This window comes from Erpetoichthys calabaricus, chromosome 8 (assembly GCF_900747795.2).
Source record: "Erpetoichthys calabaricus chromosome 8, fErpCal1.3, whole genome shotgun sequence".
NCBI classification, from domain to species: Eukaryota; Metazoa; Chordata; class Cladistia; order Polypteriformes; family Polypteridae; genus Erpetoichthys; species Erpetoichthys calabaricus.
This window is the reverse complement of record NC_041401.2, coordinates 1,707,505-1,735,312: the sequence shown is the minus strand read 5'-3', so window position 1 is coordinate 1,735,312 and position 27,808 is coordinate 1,707,505. Positions and strand designations below refer to the sequence as shown.

The 27,808-nt window shown below is 43.4% G+C and overlaps 1 protein-coding gene across 1 annotated transcript in view; it reads left to right on the top strand.

The window, feature by feature from the left end:
• Positions 1-1,677: 1,677 nt before the first annotated feature.
• Positions 1,678-27,808, top strand: part of sumo1 (small ubiquitin like modifier 1) — a 45,368-nt gene continuing 19,237 nt past the window's right edge. The window contains exon 1 of the mRNA XM_028806148.2: positions 1,678-1,833. The gene's annotated coding sequence lies outside the window, so the exon portion shown is untranslated. The remainder of the gene's footprint in view (positions 1,834-27,808) is intronic.

The window sequence follows — 27,808 nt, the reverse complement described above, 5'->3', positions numbered from 1 at the left end:
GTTGGCTGGGATTGGCTCCAGCAGACCCCCGTGACACTGTGTTCGGATTCAGCGGGTTGGAAAATGGATGGATAGATGGATTTTGTACTTGTATGAAAAGCCATCGTTTGTAAATACTCACTGTCAACCACTAAAATTATTTCATCCTCTTTTTTGATTACTCATTTTTCTTTTGTCCTGTGGACATTATACAGGGACAGTCCCCAACTCTTTTTCCTTTGTGGAAGTTCTTTTTGTTTATTACACTGTCCAATACCGCAAAAATATAATTTTCATATTTCAATAATTTTGTAATTAAGCAGAGCACACAAAAAAGAAAGAAATACAAGTGAAAGAAGAAGAAGAAGAAAAAAAGTTAAGGGGTCTCTTCATATAAATTAAAATCATTAATAATATCCAGCAATTTTTCCCCAGATTTCTTTTCCATATTTTATAATGATTTACAATACAAAGTAAAGTCTTTGATAATAAGCATCAGTGAAGGTTTAGTTTTAGATATAGTTAGTAATATGGATATTTGTGAATAAAGAATGCCCTGCATTGGGCTGGCGCCCTGCCCGGGGTTTGTTTCCTGCCTTGCGCCCTGTGTTGGCTGGGATTGGCTCCAGCAGACCTCCGTGACCCTGTAGTTAGGATTTGGCGGGTTGGATAATGGATGGATGGATGAATAAAGAATGTTCCTAAAATGAGGAGGCCAATATTATTATTCAACAAACGTTGACGTTTCTTATCCTCCATTAGAATCCCAAAGATGACATCATTTCTAATAAAATGAGAAAGAGTGGGATTTTTTTTTGGCTGCAGCCAATCGAATATAAATCATTCCAGAATGTATTACTATAATGGCACGAGCAAAACAGATGGTCCGTAGTTTCAATGTCCACAACACAAAATATGTAGTTGTTCTGATCAATATTAAGTATATGCCTCACTGTTATGTAAGAAGGGTAAACTTTCTCCCAAATAGGTATTGATGAAATTTGCGAATTCCAAAAATTATTCCCAGTGGTTTCGTATCCCATCCTCGTCGCCACTTTTTGTTGTGTTCCTTTCAACTCCAACAAATAATAACAACAGAGACGCAGGTAACACAACGTGCTCTTTTACTCAAATTTGAATGGATGTCTACAACACTTCCTATTTCCCACAAGGCTAAGCACACCTCATGTCTTTATGTAAATTAAGTAATTAACATTGCTAATTAACAAAGGCAAGATACATAACACTCACGAATTCTCCTGATGGATAAATTTTACCAAATAGTTTATAATGAACCTCATTAGCTCTTGGAGGCAAAGGTAACTTTTGGAAATTAGCACGCAAGTTCTTTATAACAGATTGCCTACAGATCAAAGACAGTTTCTACAAAATTGCGATGGGTAGAATTGTTTTGTGTAAAGATTACGAATTACTTTATTTGGCAAGATTTTACTGATCAAATCACAATCATCAGTTATTAAAGTGGAAGATGATGAAGCGTATCTAAATGATGTATTGTGTTTTTAATCATCAGAATAAAGGAAGTTGGGACGCTCCTGATAAGCTTAGATGAAGCCCAATATGACATTTTCGTACTCACGCACTCCGCTTCAAATTACGCGGTCACAGTCAGCAGCGCACGAGCCTGCCAATTATCGCGCGACCTCATTGTGAGGATCCCCATCGCGAGGGGCGGTGGAAATGACGCAACTTCCGCAGGAAGTCCGTCCCCTTTCCAGTGAGGTCACGGCTGTGTTTTTGTGTGAGTTTACGGCTGAGAGAGCGAACCGAGTGCGATACCAATAGCGGTCCCGAGAGCAGCAGCGTTCAGGCCGAAGCGACATGTCTGACCAGGTGAGTGGCGGCACACCGGGATAGCTGGCTTAGTCTGAGGGTTCTCCTGTTAAGAGGGGGCCGGAGAACCAAGTGAAAGGCTCTCCGCTGAGAGTGAGGGCCGCGCGGAGCTCGGCCTGCTCCCGACCTCGACGTCTGCCCGAGTGCGGGGATTTTTGCGCCGCTCAAGACGCCGCACGCGTGCCGACTCGCCCGTCCTTCTCTTTCCTTGAGCCCGAGGGATGTAAATTCGGTTCGCGTTGTGAAAATGCAACGATTGTGGAGCGGGAGGCCACAGTGAGGTTTTGTTTTCAGGGATTAGAAGTGCTGGAGTACGATCTGGTTTTTGGGGTTGGAGCTGTTGGGTGAAAGCGGAGTATGTTGTGGGAGACGGGCTGGATGTGGGGTATCTGACAGCGGGCTAAAGGTTTATGGACTCTCGTTTAAATGCTAGATGGGTTGTGGATTCAGGTAGTCGAAGACAGCCTGCCAGTTCGAGCTCAAACGCCGGGTAGGTTTGTGTTGTTTTTACTGAAGATCGTGGATTGAGGGCTGTGCTCCTGCTTTTCGGGGTATTTTTCAGATTTGTGGCTTTTCCTCCCATACGTCACAGACGACGTGGATTCAGTAAATCTGCAGACCCGATCACTTTTTATGATGCAGCCTTGTGCACAATTCACTTTACATTCGTGGTTTCCTTTGTCATGCAACATTGAACACACCAGAATCAGAAAGGAAAAGACAGGATTTTAAAAGTTTATTAAAATATAAATCTCACATTGGCAACAAGGATTTAGACCCTCAGTACATCCTTTCCAGCCTGGAATCTTTTTGGGTTTGATGTGACAAGCTTAACATACACCAGGATCTGAGGATTTTCAGCCATTCTTCACTGTTGATCCTCACAATCTCCGTCTGGTTGGAATGAGACCACCGGTGGGCAGCTATGTTCAGGTCTTTCACAGCTCTGGCTGGGCAGTGCAAGGACATTCCCAGAGTTGTCGCTAAGTCATTCCTGTGTTTGCTTTGTCCTGTTGCAAGATGAACCTTTGGCTCAGTCTGAGGTCCACAGGATTTCATTAAGGATTTTGCTCCATTCAGCTGTCCCTCGACCCTGATGAGTCTCTCAGGCCCAGCCACTGAAAAAACAACCCTGCAGCATGTGGCATCACCGTTCTTTGTTCATCTTTGGTATGGCATAGCAGAGGTTGTGTGTGGTACTCGGTTTCCTCTGGACGTCATGCTAAACTTGGTTTCTATTTCATGTGGTTTGAGGGTCCCTGCACAATTTCCTACAGTAAGATGATAAAAAAGGTCAACCTGTCCAACAATATAAAAGCAAGTGATTCACTGATGGTAAGAATTGGTTGGAATAACAACTTACAGCCATGGGGGAGACATCCAGGACTGGTCTCGGAATACCACTGGCCTAAAGACAGGTAGGGCCGATTGTCAGTGTCAAACTGGCCTGATGGATGCATGGCTTGTTAATAGAGATCAATAAGCAGACGTTGTCTAATCCCTGAAGATGCCCCCACCATGCATCACTTTTGGAATGACGCTGTGGAGAATAATGAACAGTGCCCACTTTCCTCCACACCTGACACACTAATCTTGACTTCATTAGACCAGACAATGTTTTTTTTCCTTACAGTTTAAGAGTCCTTTAGGTTGTGCTTGAAAGTTTGTGAACCCTTTAGAATTTTCTATATTTCTGCATAAATATGACCTAAAACATCATCCGATGTTCACTCAAGTCCTAAAAGTAGATAAACAGAAACCAGTTAAACAAATGAGAGAAAATATTATACTTGGTCATTTATTTATTAAGGAAAATGATCAAATATGACATATTTGTGAGTGGCAAAAGTATGTGAACCTTTGCTTTCAGTATCTGCTGTGACCCCCCAATAACTGAACTAAACGTTTCCGGTGACTGTTGATCAGCCCTGAATTTTCGCCCATTCCTCCGTACAGAACAGCTTCAACTCTGGGATGTTGGTGGGTTTCCTCACATTAACTGCTCGCTTCAGGTGCTTCCACAACATTTCGATTGGATTAAGGTCAGGACTTTGACTTGACCATTCCAAAACATTCACTTTATTCTTCTTTAACCATTCTTTGGTAGAACGACTTGTGTGCTTAGGGTCGTTGTCTTACTGTGTGACCCACCTTCTCTTGAGATTCAGTTTCATGGACAGATGTCCTGACATTTTCCTTTAGAATTCTCTGATATAATTCAGAACTCATTGTTCCATCAATGAAGGCAAGCCATCCTGGCCCAGATGTAGCAAAACAGGCCCAAACCATGATACCACCACCACCATGTTTCACAGATAGGATGATAAGGTTCTTATGCTGGAATGCAGTGTTTTCCTTTCTCCAAACATAACGCTTTTCATCTAAACCAAAAAGTTCTATTTTGGTCTCATCCGTCCACAAAACCTTCTTCCAATAGCCTTCTGGTGATCTTCACCAAACTGCAGACGAGCAGCAATGTTTTTTTGGAGAGCGGTGGCTTTCTCCTTGCAACCCTGCCATGCACACCATTGTTTTTGAGTGTTCTGGTGGTGGACTCATGAACATGAACATTAGCCAATGTGAGAGAGCCTTTCAGTTGTTTAGAAGTTACCCTGGGTCCTCCTTTGTGACCTCACCGACTATTACACGCCTTGCTCTTGGAGTGATCTTTGCTGGTCGACCACTCCTGGGGAGGGTAACGATGGTCTTGAATTTCCTCCATATGTACACAATCTGTCTGACTGTGGACTGGTGGGAGTCCAAACTCTTTACAGATGGTTTTATAACCTTTTCCAGCCTGATGAGCATCAACAACTCTTTTTGTGAAGTCCTCAGAAATCTCCTTTGTTCGTGCCATGATACACTTCCACAAACGTGTTGTGAAGAGCAGACTTTGATAGATCAAAACTCAGGGTGCCCACTCACACCTGATTGTCATCCCATTGATTGAAAACACTGGACTCGAATTTCACCTTCAAACTAACTGCTAATCCTAGAGCTTCACATACTTTTGCCACTCACAAATATGGAATATTCGATCGTTTTCCTTAATAAATAAATGACCAAGTATAATATTTTTGTCTCATTTGTTTAACTGGTTTCTCTTTATCTACTTTTAGGACTTGAGTGAACATCTGATGATGTTTTAGGTCATATTTATGCAGAAATATAGAACATTCTAAAAAGTTCACAAACTTTAAAGCACAACTGTAGGTTCTCTGGAGCTCGGCCAAAGTGACCATCAGGTTCTCGGTCACCTCTATTGTCAAGTTCCTTCTCTCCCAATTTCTCAGGTGGCCAGCTCTAGAAAGAGTCCTGGTTTTGGTTCTTCACTTCTCTTCCACAATCCCCATTACTCTGTACTGTTGATCCCAAGTATTTAAACTCATCCACCTTCGCCAACTCTACTCCCTGCATCCTCACCATTCCACTGACGTCCCTGTCATTCACACACATGTATTCTGTCTTGGTGATCCTACTGACCTTCATTCCTGCCCTGGTCTCCTCAACCTGCTCCCTACTCTCGCTACAGATCACAATGTCATCAGCAAACATCCCAGTCCATGGGGACTCCTGGCTAATCTCATTTGTCCTTTAAATGCTGTTTGGCAAATTCCAAGCCGGCTGTTGTATACCTTTTACACTTCGCCACTCCAGCATAAACACCTGATTGATGGAATGCCGCTGAGGTGGTTGTCCTTCTCAGCAGGTTCTCCCGTCTCAGCAGAGGTCTTCTGCAGCTTGATTAGAAATGACCATTTGGTTCTTTCTTGTGTTCCCAATCAAGACCCTTCCCATCCAGTTACTCAGTTTGGTCAGCTGTTGCTCAATTGCAGAAAGAGTCCTGGTTTTGTTTCAGATTTCTTCCATTTAAGAATTACGGAGACCACTGTGCACTTCAATCACGAGGCCTGTCCCACAATCTTGTCTTTTCAGCTCTGCAGGCAATTCCCTCAACCTCATGGCTTGGCTTTTGCTCTGATACAAGTTGTCATCTGTGGACCTTCTGTGTGTCTTTTCTTAAAAAAAAGAAAGGAGACTGTGTGGGGAACTAATCCAAGTCTTCACGAAGGTGTTGATCCAGAATAATTCTTTCAACTTTGCGAATTAGGAGACCTAGGACACCCATGAAATTAAGGTGAAGTGCCTTTAGGGCTGATGCCAGGAAGCAGTTCTTTACTCCTAAAGAGGGGATTTGGAACAAACTATTGAGACATGGAGTTGAAGACGAAACCTTCACAGCCTTGAAGACGAATCTGGATGAGATGTACAAATGACTGAGCTATCAACTGAACCAGCAGGCTTCATGGGCTGAATGTTCTCCTCTCGTTTGTCAAACTTATGTTTATGTCCAGTCATTTGAATTGACCGCAGCCTAACTTCAAACTTCTCAGTGATACGCCTGAGCAAATTTCAGCATCATAGTAAAGGATCTGAATAATTGTGTCAATGAGATATTTCAATTTTTGTAATAAATTTGCAAGAAATCCTAAAATCCTGTTTTTTGTTTTTTTGACATTCTGGTATATTCAGTGTTACTGGGGGGGGGGGGGGGTCAGATTTAAAATTTTAGCACAAGGCCACAACATGAAAAATAATGTGAAAAACTGAAGGAGTCTGAATACTTTAATATGTGTGCTCCCCCTTTCAGAACTGCTGTGCTTACCCACCTTGCAGTAATGACTTTTGAGATCTGCTTTGGCACCCCACGACCATGAAGTGGGTAACTAAGTTTGAAATGGAAATGCTATGTCAGGAGTCCAAGAAGAGGGCCCTGTGGTCAAGTTTTTGATGCATGCTCTTTGAATTGGAGATTTGCTATCTTTAATGCGGCCTGCAGGTTTTCCTTGTACAGTGCAAATGTAATTTGGTGACTTTAATTTGGCTCCCTTGAAGGCCGTATTGGGAGTGTTTTAAAAATGGATGGATGAGTGGATGTCCTCATGGTGGTATTTTGGTGCTTGATGATACCCAAGATCATCCGCTAACAGAGGTATTTAGGTGTGTGTTTTTATGCTATTGGACTTATGACATTGGAGACTTTTGTCCATCCATCAGTTCAGTTTATTTTTGTTTAGTGCCCTTCAGTGGGTGCAGGCTTAGGGAATTGCAGTGGACTCGTAGATAAATGCCAGTACAAACTTTACAAATGACCAAGTACGTAATGAGTACATGTATGGACGCAGAATGTTTTTGCACAGATAGGAAAATATAGCACTTTGAAGCTGATTAACTTGCAGTCAACTCAGAAGGTGTACAGACCCCTTCACTTTCTGCAGACTTTATTGTGATGTAGTTATAATTTGAAATAGCAAAAAATAACAAATTTCTCCCATCAATCTACAATCACTAATCCATGGTGACAAAGTGAAGACATGTTTGCAGAAAGGTCTGCCAGTTTATTACAAATCAAAAACTGAAACCTCTGTCCTAGAGATATCCAGACCCTTCATTCAGTACTCTGTAGATTCTCCTTCAGCAGCAATGCCAGCTTTGATTCTTCTTGGCGAGTCTCTACAAGCTTTGCACACCTGGATTTGGGCACTTGATCCTGTTCTTCCTGGCAGATCCTCTCAGGCTCTGTTAGATTGGATGGGAAGCGTCTGTAAATGCCCATCTTCAGGGTCTCTTCACACAAATTCTGTGGGGTTTAAGTCTGGACTTTGGCCAAGCCACATGAGGACTCTTGCAGACTTGCCAAAGCCACTCCAACATTGTCTTAATGGTGTGCTTCATGTCATTGAACTGCTTGGCTGCATTCATCCTTCCTTCAGGTCTGACCAGTCAGCCTGTCCACGTAGCATAGCACAATGTTGCTCCATGTTTGACTGTGGAGATGGTATGAGACAGGTGATGAGCAGTGTCTGGTCTTTATACCAGACAGAGTGTTGGGAGTTCTGCTCAAAGAGTTTAGTATTTGTCCTTTAAATGCTGCTGCTTTCGGCTGCTCCTGTTAGGGGTCATGTGACGATGCGGGTTCTGCTCCATGCTACCATCCGCTGTTTGGGAGCCCTTGAACCCAACACCGTCGGTAATGGTACCGATGAGCTAGACAGTGAGGCAACAACACAGCAAGGGGATGATGAAAATGTGCAAAAGTGCTTTTATTAAAATCAATAAAATCAAAAGAGTGTTCAAATAGTGCAGTGATTCAAAGTTCCAATAGATAATCTGTAAAAGAAATGTGGAAGTTTAAAAACAACAGAAAAACAATCCTTTAAAAACATTTATTTATATAGCACATTTTCATACAAAAAAGTAGATCAAAGTGCTTTACATAATGAAGAAAAGAAAAGTAAAAGACAAAATAAGAAATTAAAATAAGACATTAGTTAACATAGAATACGCCATGGAGGACAGAAAAAAAAAAAAAAAAACTCCTGACGGCTGGAGTAAAAAAAAAATCTGTAGGTGGCCACGAGACCACCCAGTCCCCTCTGGGCATTCTACGTCACATAAATGAAATAGTCCTCTTTGTATTTAGGGTTCTCACGGAAGGACTTGATGATGATGGTCATGCAGACTTCTGGCTTTTAATCCATCCATGTTGGAACATCACGGTGCGCCACCACCAAGAAACCGGAAAAGGAAACAGAAGAGAGAGTAGGGGTTAAACGAGGTTAAAACATTGCTGGAAGCAGTCCTTTAAAACAATGACCAGCCCGGTGCTGCTTCTACACTAGCGTCTCACCCGCTTCTCCCATTTGGGCCCTGCAGCAGGTGAAATGCTCTCTCTGCAGCTGACCTTCTCAATGCCTGCTACTACTGTCAGTCGCCTTACCGATCCTTGGCTCCGGTCTGCTCCTCCTGACAGTGACTTGGGACTCCCTAACGACCAAGGCTCTCACGCTGGGGACACCAAGTCCCGACTCCCACGGCCTCACGTGGAGAGTCTCCCACCTTCCGGTCAGTCCTGCTCTTCAAAGTAATTTCTACAGTAGCGACCACATCTACTACTCCCCTGGGTGTCGGCCAAACACCCAGGCTGTCTGCTCAGCTGCCGCGAGCCCACTCTCGCTCACTTGTTCTCCCGCACCGACTTTCTCTCTCCTCAATGCTTCCTGCTTTTTCCTTCACAACCTCTGTTCTCTTCTTTCTCCTTCTTCTTCTACCCCTAACTGTCTCGGGCTTCTCTTTATAATGGACGTGGCAGCTGTGGCAATCAACAGCTCCCGGGAACAATTACGCTGCGGACCGTCCCTCACCTGTGCACTTAGGTGAGAAACGTCCGCAGCACGAACCCACCCGGGAACTGCTTCAGCCAAACTACCATGCCCCTTCGCTACGCCGCGAGCGCGTGATTATTTATTTAAAGGTGGCTTATGCTAAGAGAGCTGTGGACCCACAACACCACAGGTCACCACAGCAGATCCACCTGCATGTCCTCTCTCCCCACATCCATAAACCTCCTCTTAGGCCTTCCTCTTCTCCTCTTACCTGGCAGCTCTATCCTTGGCATCCTTCTCCCAATATACCCCTCATCTCTCCTCTGCACATGTCCAAACCAACACAATCTCGCGCCTCTGACTTTGTCTCCCAACCGTCTAACCTGAGCGGACCCTCTAATGTCCTCATTTCTAATCCTGTCCATCCTCGTCACACCCAATGCAAATCTTAGCATCTTTAACTCTGCTGCCTCCAGCTCTGTCTCCTGTGCCACCGTCTCCAACCCATATAACATAACTGGTCTCACTTCCATCTTGTAGACCTTCCCTGTCACTCTTGTTGTTACAAATAACTCCTGACACTCTTCTCCACCCATTTCACCCTGCCTGCACTCTCTTCTTCACTTCTCTTCCACACTCTCAGTTACTCCTTACTGTTGATCCCAAGTATTTAAACTCATCCACCTTCGCCAGTTCTACTCCCTGCATCCTTACCATTCCACTGACCTCCCTCTCATTCACAAACATGGTGGTTCTACTAACTTTCATTCCTCTCCACCTCTCCAGGGTTTCCTCAACTTGCTCCCTTCTCTCGCTACAGATCACAATGTCATCCGCAAACATCACAGTCCATAGGGACTCCTGTCTAATCCCATTTATCCTTTAAATGCTGTTTGCACATTCCAAGCCGGCTGTCTCATGCCTTCTACACTTAACCACTCTAACAGAAACACCTGATTGATGGAGTGCCACTGAGGTGTTTGTCCTTCTGACTGGTTCTAACCGAGCTTCATAGATCTTCTACTGGGATGGAAGAACCTAATGGTCATTTCTTACTTGCCTCCCTGATCAAGGCCCTTCCTGTCCAGTTGCTCAGTTTGGCTCCATGGCAAACTCTAGCAAGAGTCCTGGTGGTTTCAAATTAATTTCATTTTACAATTCTTGAGGCCACTGTGGGACCACACAAAGGTTTAGAAATAGTTTGATCCACTTGGCTTCATCTATGTTTCGCCACAGTTTGATCATCTACTGACAGTTCTGAGGCTTCATGGCTTGGTTTTTGTCCAGACATGCAGTACGGGTACGTGTGTGTCTTTCTAAGTTATGTCCAGTCAATTCAGTTTGCCACAGGTGGACTGCAATCAAGTTCTAGAAACATCTGAAAGAGAATGAAAGCAAACGGGATGCAGCTGACCACAATTTGTATTCAGACTCTGCTCTGGCACTCCTTTCATGCATGAGAGATTTCTGTTTTTGATATGTAATACATTTACAAAACTTTGTGCAAAATGTTTTCACCTTTGCCCTTCTGGGTTCTTGAGTGCAGATTGATAGGCAAAAATAACAAATATTGTCAATTTCAAATGAAATGTTCAACACCAGAAAATATGCAGAAAACTCAAGGGGCCTGAGCACCTTCTGAACCCACCATAGATGGAGCCCAGCAATCTCTGTCCGCTAATTGAACTTTGAAGGAGAAGAAAACGAAAACACAAGCTTGGTCAGCAGAGTCAATGGAGAATATAAACCTCCGGCCCACGGTCAGCCAGAACAGACCAGACCAAATCGGACACCCCCTGCTGGCCATTCCTCAGTGAAGGCTTTTGGGTTTTCTAATTTGGTGATCTGTTGATTCAAATGCTACCAGCAATGCAGCTTGGACATAGAGCAGACCAGTTTTAAACCAGTTAAGCCTCCAAGGAGCCAATTGTGGCCACAACAGAAATCTGGTCAATGGGCAGGGTGCTTGGCCATGTGCATTTCCCACATTTACTTCTACTGCACCAGTCTGAGTTTGCAGTTGTCAGTGAATCCTGGACCAGTGTCTAAGAGATGTGAAAATTAACCTGGACTTCCCAGGGACAGGTCAGTATGGATGAGGAGAGAAGGTGCAGACTCCACACCAACCCTTCCTAGGCTGGGGTTTGATCCCAGGACTGTAGAGCTTGTGCCGCTGTGGTGTCTTTCACTTGCCCGCTGAGTTAATCTTTTTATTTTGCTGATTTGTTGTGCCTCAAGTGTCAAGCAGGGGAGAAGGATTGTTGTAAATGGAGGTTACTGGAAGAGCCTGGTGGTACAGTAGTCGGCCCTTCTCCCTTGCGAGTCTGGAACTCTGGTTTCAAATCCCAGTGCAATCACTGCATATATGGAGTTTGACCAAACTTCCAGGGCTGTAGATGTGACGGTGGTAACTGCACTCAACGCAGCAGCTGTGAAGTTTAATTTTGCATTTCTCTTCCTTGCTGTCATGAACTGACGAGTTCACAAATGTCTGACCTGAAACCAATCTGAAGTAGAGCAGCCGCCAGCGTCTTGTTGGTGTGCATTGAGATCTCTCGGGCTGCTTCCGTTGTCTCAATGTGTTTTTGTTAATTTTGTACCGGTGTCCACCACTGATATCAGGTGCTTGCAAAAGTAGATAGATGGACTTTATTTGTCCCCAGTGGGAAATTAGAACTTTACAGAAGCTTGAAAGAGAAATCTAAATAATATTTAAATCATAACCAACAACCTCCTAAAAACACGTAAGATCTTCTGGCTTGGCTTCTGGAGAACTGCTGCAGTCGGTAACAGAGCTGTAAGTGGCAGGTCCAGCTTGTTGTGTCTGAACATACCGTCAGGCGTTGGTTCAGAATTACTCATCGTTCTGTGGTTGACTTTAAAAATAAGCATCAACAGGATGATGCAGTTGCTCCTCTGCAGTAACGTGTACACTTGGAGTCAGTGTGTCAGAGTCTGGCGGATCACACTTGTCGGTTACATTTGTGATGTGCTCTCCTGACGTTCTCCTGCTTTAACCACTCTGTCTGATCCTGTCGGATGAAACCTGCCCTGCATTAAAGTGCATCTGAAATACATGGAATGTGGTTCTCCGCAATAAACAGAAGCCACCATACCAGGAACAGTTTGTGATTTGCCATAACACGGCGATCAGTTTTAGGGCCAATCGGCGTACAGAGACGGCTTTTGTCCGGGTGACTAATGATCAGCTAATCGCAGCAGATCTTGGGCTTTTAACACTAGTAATCTTTTTAGACCTCACAGCTGCTTTTGGTATGGTCCATTGTCACATTCTTTTGATTAGACTTGTGAATGAGTAAATACTTGAGCAACATTACAGAGTAACAGAGAGTGCAGGCAGGGTGGAGTGCGTGGAGAAGAGTGTCAGGAGTGATTTGTGCCAGACAGGTATCAGCAAGTGTGAAAGGGAAGGTCTACAGGATGGTAGCGAGACCTGCTGTGTTATATGGGCGGGTGACGGTGGCACAGAGCTCGAGGTGGCAGAGTTAAAGATGCTAAGATTTGCACTGGGTGTGACGAGGATGGACAGGATTAGAAATGAGGACGTTGGAGGGATCAGCTCTTGGTGGGTGTTTGGAGAGGCGAGATGGCATTGGTTTGGACTTGTGCAGAGGAGAGAGAAGGGTGCTAAGGATAGAGCTGCCAAATAACAGGAGAAGCGGAAGGCCTGAAAGAAGGTTTATGGATGTAGTGAGAGAGGACATGCAGGTGATGAGTGTGACAGAGCAAGATGATGAGGTACAGGAAGAGATGGAACAAGATGAGCCACTGTGGTGACCCCTAATGGGAGCAGCCAAAAGAAGAAGAAGAAGGAATTCAGTATTGCTGGAGAAGCTCTTGCATGCCTTAAATCGTACCTTAAGGAACGTCGGCAGGTTCAGGTCTGACCCGTCTGTCTTGTTCCAGGATGTCCAGTTCATGTCCCTCTGCTTTTTGTCATTTACAGGATGAGTACACTAATGGTACTGCTATGTGTATACCTGTATACAATTTTTGTGGGCAGTTATGATGGTCCATGTGTGAACATGATGGTGAAGTATGTTTTGTTTCTGCCATTCAAATGTTAACATATTTTTGACTCGCCCTGTATTATTGGATGGCACGGTTCATTGTTATGCTGTCGACACACAGATGTATTTACACACAGCTTACACAAACATGACCTCCTCCTGCACTGGTTGCCTGTCTGGCTGACATCAAACTCCTGGTTGTCTGAAAACTTTCTCAGACTGAAAAGCGATAAAGCTGAGGCATTAATCTTTGTATCTCCAGGCACATTAAAGAACTTTAAATAGACAGTTCCTCAGTAAAAATCCTGGGCTTTATCACATCCTTGTCTGCGCAGGTTGCTGCTGTTCTTGATCTTACACTCTCCTTTGATCCTCATGTTAATAATCTTACCAAGGTTGCCATTTTCCACCTTACGCAAATTTCAAGGGCTGCGCCCATTGCTCTCTGATAGTGTGACTGAGATGCTAGTTCCTGCTTTTGTCACCTCGCGACTTGACTATTGCAGTGCAGTGCTCTTTGGTATCCCTGCTCGGAGTCTAAACAAATTACAATACATACAGAATTCAGCAGCAAGAGTGGTTACCCACTTATAACCCTGGGAGCGCATCACTCATATGCTTCTAAAATTACATTGGCTATCTGCTCCCTTCTGTATATATAAATGTCTACTCGTGGAAGTGTGTGTGTCTGTCCGGCCCGGAAGTGAGAGGTAGATTTGGGGTAAGGGCTCCACCTTGGAGGAAACAGAAAATTAAACGTCTACACATGGAAATGTATGTGTGTGTGTGTGTGTGTGTGTGTCTGTCTGGCCCGGAAGTGTGAGGCTACTTCAGCATGAAGCTCAGAGAGCCGGCAAGATGGCCCAAGTTAACGAGTTGGAAGAAGAAAGCGACTCTGTTGCCAACGTAAAACTGCCTGTGAGAGGAGCACATCGGTAAAAAGGTATCTTTTACATTTCCTCCCTCTGCTAATGTACAAGCGAGGCGAGCACATCGGCAAAATGAATCCTCCTAGGAGAGAGACGCCCAGAGTCGTTCCTTTCAATTACCTGACATCTCTACATTTCAATTTTTGTTTCTGACGATTTCAATAGTTTCTAGGACCCCAGGCTTTTTACACCATGGGCTTACACAGCTAGTTCAATATAAACTTCTCCTTTTAGTTTTTAAAGCTCTTTGTGGTCAAGCCCAGGGGTCCCCAGCTCCAGTTCTGGAGGGCCCCAGTAGCTGCAGGTTTTCATTCTAACCCTCTTCTTAATTAGTGACTTGTTTTTGCTCCTAATTAAGTTCTTTTGAATTCATTTCATTTGACTCGCTCTTGAAGACTCAGACCCCTTAGTTGTTTCTTTTTCCTTAATTAGCAGCCAAATGATAATGAGATACAAAATGAGCCAAAACAACTGGTGCTCATCATACAATATCTGAAAATAAAGAAAGGTGAAGGTCTCGGGAATGCTGATCTGCTCAGGTCCACAAAACATTTTGACAGAGCTGCTCTTAGAAAAGAGAAAATCAACAATTTCAGAAATGTCTGCTATTGCACAATGAAAGCAGCAACAACAAGCCATGGAATTAAAGAACGAGTTTAATTAACAACAAGAATCGGCGCCTAATTAAGCAACTGCTTTGAGTGAAATTGGTTGGAGTTTGAGGCCCTATGCTCTGACTTCGGTGGTCTCTTGTTGGCTCCCTCCCTTCAAACCCGTGTTTGTCTCCAGTTCTCTCAGGCTTTCATTTCACATCTACAATATACACAGTGGGCATAGAAAAGAATCCCCTCCTTTGAAATATTCCCATTTTTTTTGTTTTACGGCCTTAAGTGTAAATACACAAACCAATATTTTTCCAGCTTTACTTACAATGCAATCTCTAACATCTAAGTGAAAGAAATCACAGCTACAGTTCAGAAAAATTATAAAAAATCAAAAACAAGAAATCCTGAGATTTATAAATAATTGCCCCCCCCCCATGTCAATGTCATTTTGTTGACCCCCTTTTGCTTTAATGACAGCCCTGAGTCTGTTGATTCTTCTCTTTCAGCTTTGCACACCTAGATTGAGCCCACTCAATATTTGCCCCCCACTCTTCTTTACAGTCGAACTGTTCAAGTTCGCTCAAATTGGATGGTGAGCGTTGGTGGTCTGCTATCTTCAGATCTTTCCACAGATATTCACTGTGACTTAGGTCTGGTCTCTGACTGACCACACCAGGACATTCACTTCTTTCTCCTTCAGCCCCTGTGTGGTCCATTTTGCTTTGTGCTTCGGGTCGTCGTCGTGTTGAAAGGTGAACATTCTGCCCCATCTTCAACTTTCTGGCAGAGGGTAGCAGGTTTTCCTCAAGAATTTGACGGTATTTTGCCCCATCCATTTGTCCTTCTACCCTAACGAGAGCCCCAGGCCCCCCACAACAGGATGATGCCCCCCACCATGCTTTATTGTAGGTATGGTGTGTTGTGAATGGTGAGCTGCATTGGTGGACCGTTTGGTATCGAGGCCAAATAGTTTGATTTTGATCTCATCTGACCATAAGTCCTTATTCCACTTGGCATCAGAATCTTCAAGGTGTATTCTGGGAAAGCTCAAACGAGCCTTAATGTGGCCTTTGTTGAGAAGTGCGACCCTCCTGAACAAGCCACAATTGTGGAGCGCTTGTGAAATTGTTGTCACCTGCACACCATTAATGACCACTCTTTGCCATCAAATCCAGTAACTCCTTCAAAGTGGCCATTGGCCTCTCGGTATCCTCTCTTACCAATTACCTCCTTGCTCTTCCATCCAGTTTAGAGGATCCAGGGAGGGTCCTAGTAGTACCAAGCACTTCTTTATGATGAACTTTACTAAGCTCCTTGGGATTGATAAAGCCTTTGAGATGTTTTTGTCTCCATCTCCTGCCTTATTTCTGTCCACAACTCTCTCCCTGAGATTTTCTGAAAGTGTCTTGCCACCCACAGTCAGTTGTGTGCTGTCAGTGGCACTGCCAAGCAAGGGAATGAATGAGCCAGGAACAGCTTCACTAATCACACTCATTACAACTGAGCACAGCCAGTAACCGCGATGGAAATGGTGGGCACTGGCACCTGATGGAGTTTGGGGGGGTCCTTTATTAATCTCAATATTTCTTATTTGTGCTTTTTTTATATCATTCTTCTGAACTTTAGCTGTGATTTTTCACTTGGATGTTAGAGATTGCATTGTGTAAGTAAAGCTGGAAAAAGTATTGGTTTGTGTGTTTACATTTAAGGCTGTAAAGCAAGAAAAATGGGAATATTTTGAAAGGGGGGATTCTTTTCTATACCCACTGTAAATACTTAGAAGTAGCATTCTCTCACACACATACATAAAATACTAGCTGTGTAAGCCCGTGCTGTAAAAAAACAGGTGGTCCTAGAAACTATTGAAATTGTCAGAGAAGTCGCCTCACTAAAAGGGATGCCGTTTTGCTGATGCGCTCATCACGTTTTTGTAATAGCGGATAAGCAAGTGACTCTTTCTTCGGAGGTTTCGTTTTGCTGACGCACCGGCCTCGCTTGCGTATCCTCGGAGGTGGAGCCCTTAGCCCGACTCCACCTCTCACTTCCAGGCTGGACAGACAGACAGACAGACAGACAGACAGACAGACACACTTCCACGTAGACATTTATATATAAGATCAACGCACATCTCAACGTATATTGCATGAGATAGGCCCAAATTACACAACTTGTGTTCTCCAAATATGAAGATATTGCACTGGACAAGAATATTTTATGTTCCCTTCACTATATGGCCAAAAGTTTGTGAACACCTGACCATCACATCTTTATGAGCTTGTTTGATATCCTATTCCAAGAACAGCCTCTACTTGTCTTTCCGTTAAGATTTTGGAGTGTCTTGAGAGTTTGTGCCCATTGTGAGGTTGGGTACTAATGTTGGATGAGATGACACAATTCATTTCAAAGGTGTTCAACAAGGGCTGGAGTCAGGGCTGCGTGTAGGCCACTCCAGGTCCTCCATGTCTTTATGAGTCTGACTTTTGTGAATGGAGTCACAGGTCGTGCTGGAACTGTTACCACAAAGTCTAAAATGTCTTTGTATCCAGGGACAGTAGGCTTCACTGGAGCCAAGCGGCCTAGCCCCAACCCTGCCATTTTCCCTCGTCCAACAAACTTTATAGAGTGTGCAGTCCAGAAGGTGGTGGTGGTGGTGGTGTCCTGGCATCTACCAAATCCAGATTAGTCCATCAGACTGACTGATGGTGATGCTTGATCCATCACTCCAGAGAACTCGTTTCCACGGCTCTATAGAGTCCAGTGGCGGACAGCATGCTTTACACGACTCCAGCCAGTGTTTGGTGTTGTACATAGTGATCTTGGGCTTGGACATGGAAACCCATTTTATGAAGCTCCTGACGCCCAGTTCTTGTGCTGATATTGCCCTCCAGAGGCCATTTTTACTCACTTTAGCACTTAGTGGCCCTGTTTTATGAGTCTTCATGGTCTGCCACTTGGCTGAGCTGCTGCTGTTCCCTGATGCTTCCCCTCTCACAATAATAACACTTAGCAACTGACTGGGGCACATCGAGCAGAGATGACCTTTCACTTACTGATTTGTGGCATCTTAGGACCGTGCAATGTTTAAAGTCACCGAGCCTTTCAAGAGCACAGCCATGGAATCTCCGTCGGCACTAGAAAGGGTCACACGGATTTTGTGCACCTGTTAATAAAGAATGTGGCCTTTACACCAGAACTCAATCATTTGGAGGGATGTCTGCTTGCTTTTGGGCATATACCATGTTTTACATAACGCATGCGGCGCACAGTTAAAGTATTTATTTATATTGCACCAATGAAGAGACAAAGTGGGAGCCGTTGCTCAGTTCCTGCTCGTGACTCTTATGAAAGATGGAAAGCAGTGGCTCTTGTGTCTCTTTGTTTGGCACCAAATGTCTAAAGCGCACCAGAGGAGAGTGTTGTGAACCAAACGTATGCGGGGTGCTAGGACTCGGCCGTGGTTTTCCTTGCTCAAGAAAGATAGCGATCCCTGGGGCTGGTATTTATTGCCAATGGTTTTTTTTTTTCTTTCTGCAGACCTGCTTGTTCTTTATAGTCTGTTCTTGTCCTCGTGGGTGGCTGACTCGCACCAGACTGTGATGGATGTACAAAGAGCTGACTGAATTAACAGCTCTGTTAGAACGTGGCACTTTCTCAGCAGTTTCAAGGACGACGTCCCCTGATGTGTCTTTTTAAATGATTTGGTAGTTGAAGTTATTTCTTTACAGTCATGGAATATTAATATGCAGTGTAATATATATATATTTTTTAACTTTTAACACTTAACCTGCCACATACTTGGGGGTTAATGCACCCCTGGACGCCAAATACTTTTTTGCTGCACTTTTTAAGGAAACGTTACAATTCACCCAGAAAAAGTGAAATTTTAATGGAACACATTTTTTTTTTTTTTAATGTAAAATGCATCACAATTACTGCAACACGGATCATTTTACACACTGCAATGAACTGTAAAAACTAAAAAAAAACAAAAAAAAAACACTGCAACAATCAATTATTACATGTACAAGGTGCAACTGACATCATTGATGAAATTAAGTAAATCACAGAGCCAACTGCGCCGCTTGAACTGGCTGCACACAGAAGGCGCCAGTGGTCACGAGGCTGCTGCTCAATGAATGTATGGCACGGAATGGTCAACTCTGGTGTGCTGGCAAACTGCATTGGGATGCGACTATATCCAGTTCTGGTGGTTTAAGGGTTAAAAACACCTTGTCTGTTTTTGCACCTTAAAATGGCGGGGAGGGAAGCCTAAACTTACATTCATTTTTTTAAAACATATTCCACATTTTGGGTTGCAGACATGTTGTAAAGCATTGTATCCGAGTTGCTTTAAAGAGGAATTAAAAAAAAAAAATCGGGAGTGCTCACCCCTCGACTTTCTCATACAGTGCATCCAGAAAGTATTCCCAGCGCTTCATCACTTTTTCCACATTTTGTTATGTCACAGCCTTATTCCAAAATGGATTAAATTCATTTTTTTCCACAGATTTCTACACACACCACCCCATAATGACAACATGAAAAAAGTTTACTTGAGGTTTTTGCAAATTTATTAAAAATAAAAACATTGAGAAAGCACATGTACATAAGTATTCACAGCCTTTGCCATGAAGCTCGAAATTGAGCTCAGGTGCATCCTGTTTCCCCTGATCATCCTTGAGATGTTTCTGCAGCTTCATTGGAGTCCACCTGTGGTAAATTCAGTTGACTGGACATGATTTGGAAAGGCACACACCTGTCTATAGAAGGTCCTACAGTTGACAGTTCATGTCAGAGCACAAACCAAGCATGAAGTCAAAGGAATTGTCTGTAGACCTCTGAGACAGGATTGTCTCCAGGCACAAATCTGGGGAAGGTTACAGAAAAATTTCTGCTGCTTTGAAGGTCCCAATGAGCACAGTGGCCTCCATCATCCGTAAGTGGAAGAAGTTCTAAAACCACCGGGACTCTTCCTAGAGCTGGCTGGCCATCTAAGCTGAGCGATCGGGGGAGAAGGGCCTTAGTCAGGGAGGTGACCAAGAACCCCAATGGTCACTCTGTCAGAGCTCCAGAGGTCCTCTGTGGAGAGAGGAGAACCTTCCAAAAGGACAACCATCTCTGCAGCAATCCACCAATCAGGCCTGTATGGTAGAGTGGCCAGATGGAAGCCACTCCTTAGTAAAAGGCACATGGCAGCCCACCTGGAGTTTGACAAAAGGCACCTGAAGGACTCTCAGACCATGAGAAAGAAAATTCTCTGGTCTGATGAGACAAAGATTGAACTCTTTGGTGTGAATGCCAGGCGTCACGTTTGGAGGAAACCAGGCACCGCTCATCACCAGGCCAATACCATCCCTACAGTGAAGCATGGTGGTGGCAGCATCATACTGTGGGGATGAGGACTGGGAGACTAGTCAGGATAAAGGGAAAGATGACTGCAGCAATGTACAGAGACATCCAGGATGAAAACCTGCTCCAGAGCGCTGTTGACCTCAGACTGGGGCGACGGTTCATCTTTCAGCAGGACAACGACCCTAAGCACACAGCCAAGATATCAAAGGAGTGGCTTCAGGACAACTCTGTGAATGTCCTTGAGTGGCCCAGCCAGAGCCCAGACTTGAATGTGATTGAACATCTCTGGAGAGATCTTAAAATGGCTGTGCACCGACGCTTCCCATCCAACCTGATGGAGCTTGAGAAGTGCTGCAAAGAGGAATGGGCCAAACTGGCCAAGGATAGGTGTGCCAAGCTTGTGGCATCATATTCAACAAGACTTGAGGCTGGAATTGCTGCCAAAAGTGCATCGACAAAGTATTGAGCAAAGGCTGTGAATACTTATGGACATGGGATTTCTCATTTTTTGATTTTTAATAAATTTGCAAAAACCTCAAGTAAACTTTTTTCACGTTGTCATTATGGGGTGTTGTGTGTAGAATTCTGAGGAAAAAACTGAATTTAATCCATTTTGGAATAAGGCTGTCACATAACAAAATGTGGAAAAAGTGATGTGCTGTAAATACTTTCCGGATGCACTGTATACTCCGATATGGGGATGGATATTTGAGGAGTAAACCGCAAGACGATGATTACCGCATATACTCACATATAAGTTGGGTCTTGAAATCCAAAAAATTGATCCTAAAAACAGAACCCGACTTATATGCCCATTCAAAAATGCGACATTTCTTGCCTTCTCCAATCTCGCACCAGTTTCTCACATGCATCGAATTTTGTTGCAGCAGCGCAGTTACCAATTTGTTTTGCTACTTCAACGACTTTTAATTTAAAACCAGCGTCCTATTGTCTTCTGATCGAACACTCCATCGTAGATAAGGGATGCTCTTATGATAAAGGTGTATGAGATAGACAAAATTGTGCAAATGTCGCTTCGGAATAGTTCAGGTATTACCGTGTGGTCATGTAGGCACAATAGAGAGACAGAGAGGTTAGGAGCACACGCTGATACAGCGCATTGCTGCACCCACATAGAAAAAAAAAAAAGGCAGTGTGTTCCGTGGTTACTCTCTCAGGTGGGAGTTAGCATATCGTAATCTCTTGGACCAATAGCGCAAGTTTTCTGCATTCCACTTATACAACCGACATTATAAAATACCAGAAATTATACAGTAAAATCAAGTCTTGACTTATCTGCGATAGAACTTATCCGTGAGTACATACGATCCATATTACTAACCGAGAATATACCGGATATGGACGCAGGAACACGGCGATGGGACCATGAGACGTACTGCGCAGGCGCGCGTCTCATAATCCGCACGCGAAGTCGTATCCACCGCGAACGAAGGAGTCATGGCCCAAGTCAACTAACGTGAATGAGAAATGAAGCAACAACGCGCCCATAGCTACCACCAATGAGACAACCACACAAAAAAGAGGATTCTGCACTGCGCCCCAGAGTCAAATGTGAGAGGCTACGGAGGCCCCACAGGTCCACAAAGAGTACGAACGGCGCAGGCTTCACTGCCATATTGTGAGTGGCACTACTGTGAAGTGAAGGTGCAGGCGTCACCGCCATATTGTGAGTGGCACTAATAATAATAATAATACATTTTATTTATATAGCGCCTTTCCCATGCTCAAGGCACTTACAGAATAAATAAAGAACGGCAGAATATACAGTATATAGCATTGTACAAACAGATAAATAAAGAAGATTAAGACAGTAAATTCTGAAAAAAAAAACAGACAACATAATCGATGGTCTCGCACACACACACAGGTTACATGAGCATCTTGACAGAGAAGTAAACTGAGAGAAGGGTAATAAAGTCAAGTAGAGCTAAAAGACAAACTGAACAGATGAGTTTTGAGTTGTTTTTTAAAAGAATTCATGGAGTCAGCTGACCTGATTAATTTTGGTAGGTCATTCCAGAGTCTGGGCGCTATACAGCTGAAGGCCCTGTCACCCATGGAGTGTAGATTAGTGAGGGGCACAACAAGATTACCAGAATCAGAGGACCTTAGTGGGCGGGCAGGCACATTCTGATGGAGAAGGTCACTGATGTAGTTTGGTGCGAGGTTATTTAAAGCTTTGTAGGTTATTAGAAGGATTTTATATTCGATTCTGTAGGACACAGGGAGCCAGTGAAGACGGAGCAGGATGGGTGTGATGTGCTCGCTGCTGCTGGTTCGAGTAAGGACTCTTGCAGCTGAGTTTTGAATAAGCTGGAACTGTGATATTTAAGATTAGAAGGGGCACCTGCCAGTAGGGAATTACAATAATCGATGCGGGATGTGATAAAAGCATGGACAAGTTTCTCAGCATTAGAGAAGGAGAGGAAGGAGCGAACACGGGATATGTTACGGAGGTGAAAGTAAGAAAGTTTCTTAATGTGATTTATGTGGGCGGAATAAGTGAGGGAGGAATCAAAAATGACACCAAGATTTTTACAGTAGAGGCAGGTCTGATGAGATCACTGCCAAGATGGACTGGGAAGGAGCTCATTTTATTAAAGTTGCATTTTAGTCCCAATTTGCAGGAGTTCAGTTTTATTGCAATTTAATTTTAAAGAGTTCTGCTCCATCCAGGTTTTAATTTCACTAAGGCAGGTTGTGAGCTAAGAAAGCTCTGATGAAGTTTCACTTTTAACATTGAAGTAGAGCTGAGTATCATCTGCATAAAAATGATAACCCAATCCATAACTACGGATAATATGGCCAAGGGGAAGCATATAAATACAGAAAAGCAGAGGACCGAGGACAGAGCCCTGAGGGACTCCTTGTGTGACTGGCGCTGAGCTGGACCTGCTCTTGCCAAGACTAACAAACTCTTGCCTATCAGTCAGATAGGACTTGAAACACTGGAGGGGCAGTGCCAGAGATACCCAGCATGTTCTCCATTCTGGACAGTAGGATGTCATGTCTAACAGTGTCAAATGCTGCACTGAGGTCTAACAGAATTAATATGCTAGTTTGTCCAGAGTCTGCTGCCATAAGCAAATCATTGGTTACCCGTAGCAGAGCAGTTTCACAGCTGTGCCGCGCCCTGACACCAGACTGAAAGGGTTCCATCAAATTATTAGAGGTTAGGTAATTGGTGAGTTGGGAAGCTACAACACGCTCAAGAACTTTTGACAGGAAAGGTAAGTGGGAAATAGGCCGGGAATTGTTAAGATTGTCAGCATCAAGGCCAGACTTTATTAACATTGGGGTTACAGAAGCAATTTTAAAAGTGAGCGGCACAGAGCCAGTGTCAAGGGATGAGTTTATTATTGTTGTAACAGTCGGGATTATGGCATGAAGGCAGGATTTAAGTAGTGTGGTGGGGATGGGGTCCAGTACACAAGTAGTCCTCATCTTACAAAGCAAGTTATTAACAAACGCAGAAGTGACTGGTGAGAACTTAGAGAAGGAGCTGGATGGAGTGGGAAAACAGGGAGAGATATAAACAGATGATGTATTTATGTTAGTTGAATTATTTAGATCTTTAATTTTGTTACGGAAAAAGTGGAGGAATTCCTCACAGACTTCAGTAGAAGAGGTAGTTGGGCCAGATGCGGGTTCGAGTAGTTTATTAACTACAGAGAACAAAATCCTTGGGTTATCATGGCCACTTTCTATTATTCTGCCATAATGGGTGTTCTTGGCAGAAGTTAGTGCTTCTCTGTAAGCTCTTTGGTGGTCAGAGAAAGCCTGGATGTGCACGGTGAGGCCAGTCTCCACTACTGTGGAGTGAAGTTAGGAATGATGTGCTGCTTGGGATTGTACAAACCGCTGAACGCTTTACACCAAATTCAAACACAATACATCTCAACGATACAAACACAAGCCCACCTGGATAGAATCAATGAATGCAGGCACCTACAACGCGTGTCTGACACTGCGGAAGCAAAGCAGGCACGGGTTCAAAACGAACGAGCTCGACTGACGGATATACAAACACGAGCCCGCTTGGATAAAATCAATGAACGCAGGTGCCTACAACGCGTGTCTGAAATGCCGCGGGCACAGCTCCAAAATGAACGAGCTCGACTAATGAATTTCAGGATACCCAACGCCAGGGGTAGGCGAGCAGAGGGCGGAGCCCCCTTGTATATTTTATATTGTGTACATTAAAGAACCATCAACAGCAAATCAAATTAATAATATATTGAACAATTATTAAAGTAAAGTTGAATAAATCAGACTCTGCAGCTGCATGAATAATAAAAAAAAAAAAATTATGTGTTGAGGTAAAGTACCACTTCTGGTTAACAGAAAAAGCCCAAACTTTGATAGAAATCTGTTTTGTAACTTAATACTTGTGTGCAAAATTTGGTTGACCTAATAAGTGAAAGTGTTCTCAAATTATCGTGTTTATATACAAATTATATACAAATTTAGGGCGGAGTGGTGGCTTTGAGGCTAAGGATCTGCGCTGGTATCCCAAAGGTTGCAGGTTCAAATCCCCGTCACTGCCAAAAGAGATCCTGCTCTGCTGGGACCTTGAGCAAGGCCCTTAAACCTGTAATTGCTCCAGGGGCACTGTACAATGGCTGACCCTGCGCTCTGACCCCAAGGGGTATGCGAAAACTACCAAATTCCCTAATACAAGAATTGTATAAGGCGAAACAAAGAACAAAAAAAATAAAATAAAAATATACACACACACAGAGACTGAATTCCAAAAATGGTATTTTCGGAGGTCTAAAAAGTTGAGATTCCTCAAAATGGAATTTTTGGAGAATTCCAATACTTTCCCTATACTTCGTATATAAGAAAATCGGGGAGGTCTAAAACGTTGGGATTCATCAAAATCTCGACATTGAATTTTTGGATGATTACAGTACTTCGTATACAAGAAAGTAAAAAACTGTTAGTGAGATTCAGCCATTTAAAAAAACAAAAAAACACCAAGGCTTTGCCCCTCATCTTGGCAATTTTCCTTTAGCTAAGCTCTCCTTCTCAGGGGTGGGGTTTGATTTGTCTTCAATTTTGTTGGGTTATAAATTGATCTGTTTGTATGGAATGATTACAATGAAAATTAATAAAATAAAAATATTTAAAAAAAAAACAAAACAAAAAAAACCACCAAGGCTTTGCCCCTCATCTTGGTGAAGTCATCTCCCACCATGATTCATCCCCCCTGGAGTGCAGTTTCTTTGTGTTGTGAATGCTGCACACACCACTTTGATTTTGTGAATTTACTGCTATCAGATACGTTTTATTTCAGGACTAGCCGTGGTGCCTGTCGATGACTGGTAATACCATCATTTGAAATGATTGGCCGTCTCTTGCCCCTTCGTGTCCTTTCAGTGCCTTTCCTCTGTATTTACAAGTGTCTGACCGTCCCTTCACCTGGCACTCCCCCTTTCATGAGCGCGTTCCCTTAAAGCCCGTCTCTCAAGACTCTCTTGGTGTGTGTGCGCCTTTGCTCCTCCTCATGCGCCCCACACTTTCTCTATTATTGCATCACCAGACACAAACTGACCAATCAGTCTGCTGTTGGGAACTGGACACACAGACCTTGGTGTTTTTTTTCATATCATAGGCTTAGACAAATAAGCTGTCACTTTAAATAAGCAAAGTGTCCAACTCTAAAGGCAAAGAAATGTTTAGCCTTATCGCTGAGCCGTATGTATTCAACTGAGGAGGAGATCCAACAAACCAGAGAGCAGACAAAAAGAGTAAAATATGCGACTGGAAGGTACGGCAGTGCAGCAGACAAGTGACATGTAAGGATAATGTGAAGTTCTGGCCACTCGGGAAGAATGCCTCTGTTGAGGGGAGTGGGACATATTTCACCACTCGCCTGCATCAGGGGATGAGCCCCGATTTTGTTATGAGAGGCTGCAGTATGAGGAACAGATCAGGCCAAAATGTTCAGCTATCATCGACGACAGAGTTCTGGGGACATTTCTAAAACGAAACGGGAAGAAACGATCAAACCCTGAAGGACCAAAGGGGCAGCTTTCATTACAGTAAGTTTGCGTATTGAACTTAATTTATTTGGCAGCGTTAAGTGCTTACTTAGTGTTGATGCGTGCACACGATTCAAACCTGTGACGCTAGATCTGTGAAGCAGCACTAGTAATGATTGATCTGCCTTGCCGCCATTCATAACAGCTACTTAACTCTGCAGCATTCTGTTTTTCATTTCTCTGTTATATAAAAAAATCCTGGTACGAGACGACACCTTTTCAGAGAGAGAATTTCTGCCAGGAGATTTAACCAGGCCCAAAGTCCACTGACCTCTCATTCGTGTGAATGCTATTGACAGACAATTCCTGTGCTCTCAGCTCTTATAATTTTTTACCTTTTCCTCATTTTAATACAAGACAATCTATTTGTTTCTTTCAAATGTAGTCCTTTTCTGTACAACAATTGTATACGTTCTAGATGAAACGTCAATGACGAAGTGAAGAAGAAAGGGCAGCGTGTCGAAAAGAGGCCTAAAAGTGTTGGAGAGAAAAGAATTCAAAAAAAGAACAATAATAATCTAAGTGCAAATTCGGAAAATAAGGAAAGTTCTAATCCGCCCGGACCAATTGATATTGAAAACCTAACAGGTCTAAGCGGGGGCGGAAGTAAAAGACTAAAGAGTAGAAGACAAAGTGGAACGTCGTAAAGAGGTGCAAAAACATTGGCGCGATACACAGATGCGGAGAATGTTAGAGATTATGAAAGTACTCAAATTTGAAGTCTCAAAAAACTGATAGTAAAGATTGCATTAGCGCTAACAAACGGAAACTATTACTCCATGAAATAACGGAAGAGTGAAAAGAGATTGAATATATGGACATACAGTTAGGTCCATAAATATTTGGACAGAGACAACTTTCTTCTAATTTTGGTTCTGTACATTACCACAATGAATTTTAAATGAAACAACTCAGATGCAGTTGAAGTGCAGACTTTCAGCTTTAATTCAGTGGGGTAAACAAAACGATTACATAAAAATGTGAGGCAACTAAAGCATTTTTTGAACACAATCCCTTCATTTCAGGGGCTCCAAAGTAATTGGACAAATTAAATGACTGGAAATCAAATGTTCATTTCTAATACTTGGTTGAAAACCCTTTGCTGGCAATGACAGCCTGAAGTCTTGAACTCCTGGACATCACCAGATGTTGGGTTTCCACCTTTTTAATGCTCTGCCAGGCCTTTACTGCAGCAGCTTTCAGTTGCTGATTGTTTGTGGGCCTTTCTGTCTGAAGTTTAGTCTTCAACAAGTGAAATGCCTGCTCAATTGGGTTAAGATCAGGTGACTGACTTGGCCATTCCAGAATTTTCCACTTCTTTGCTTTAATAAACTCCTGGGTTGCTTTGGCTGTATGTTTTTGGTCATTGTCCATCTGTATCATGAAACGCAGCTCAATCAATTTGACTGCTGTATTTAGCTGGATTTGAGCAGACAGTATGTCTCTGAACACCTCAGAATTCATTTGGCTGCTTTTGTCCTGTGTCACATCATCAGTAAACACTAGTGTCCCAGTGCCACTGGCAGCCATCACACTGCCTCCCTCCACCGTGGTTTACAGATGATGTGGTATGCTTTGGATAATGAGCTGTTCCACGCCTTCTCCATACTTTTTTCTTGCCATCATTCTGGTAGAGGTTGATCTTGGTTTCATCTGTTCAAAGAATATTTTTCCAGAACTGTGCTGGCTTCTTTAGATGTTCATTAGCAAAGTCCAATCTCGCCTTTCTATTCTTGAGGCTTATGAGTGGCTTGCACCTTGCAGTGCACCCTCTGTATTTACTTTCATGCAGTCTTCTCTTTATGGTAGACTTGGATATCAATA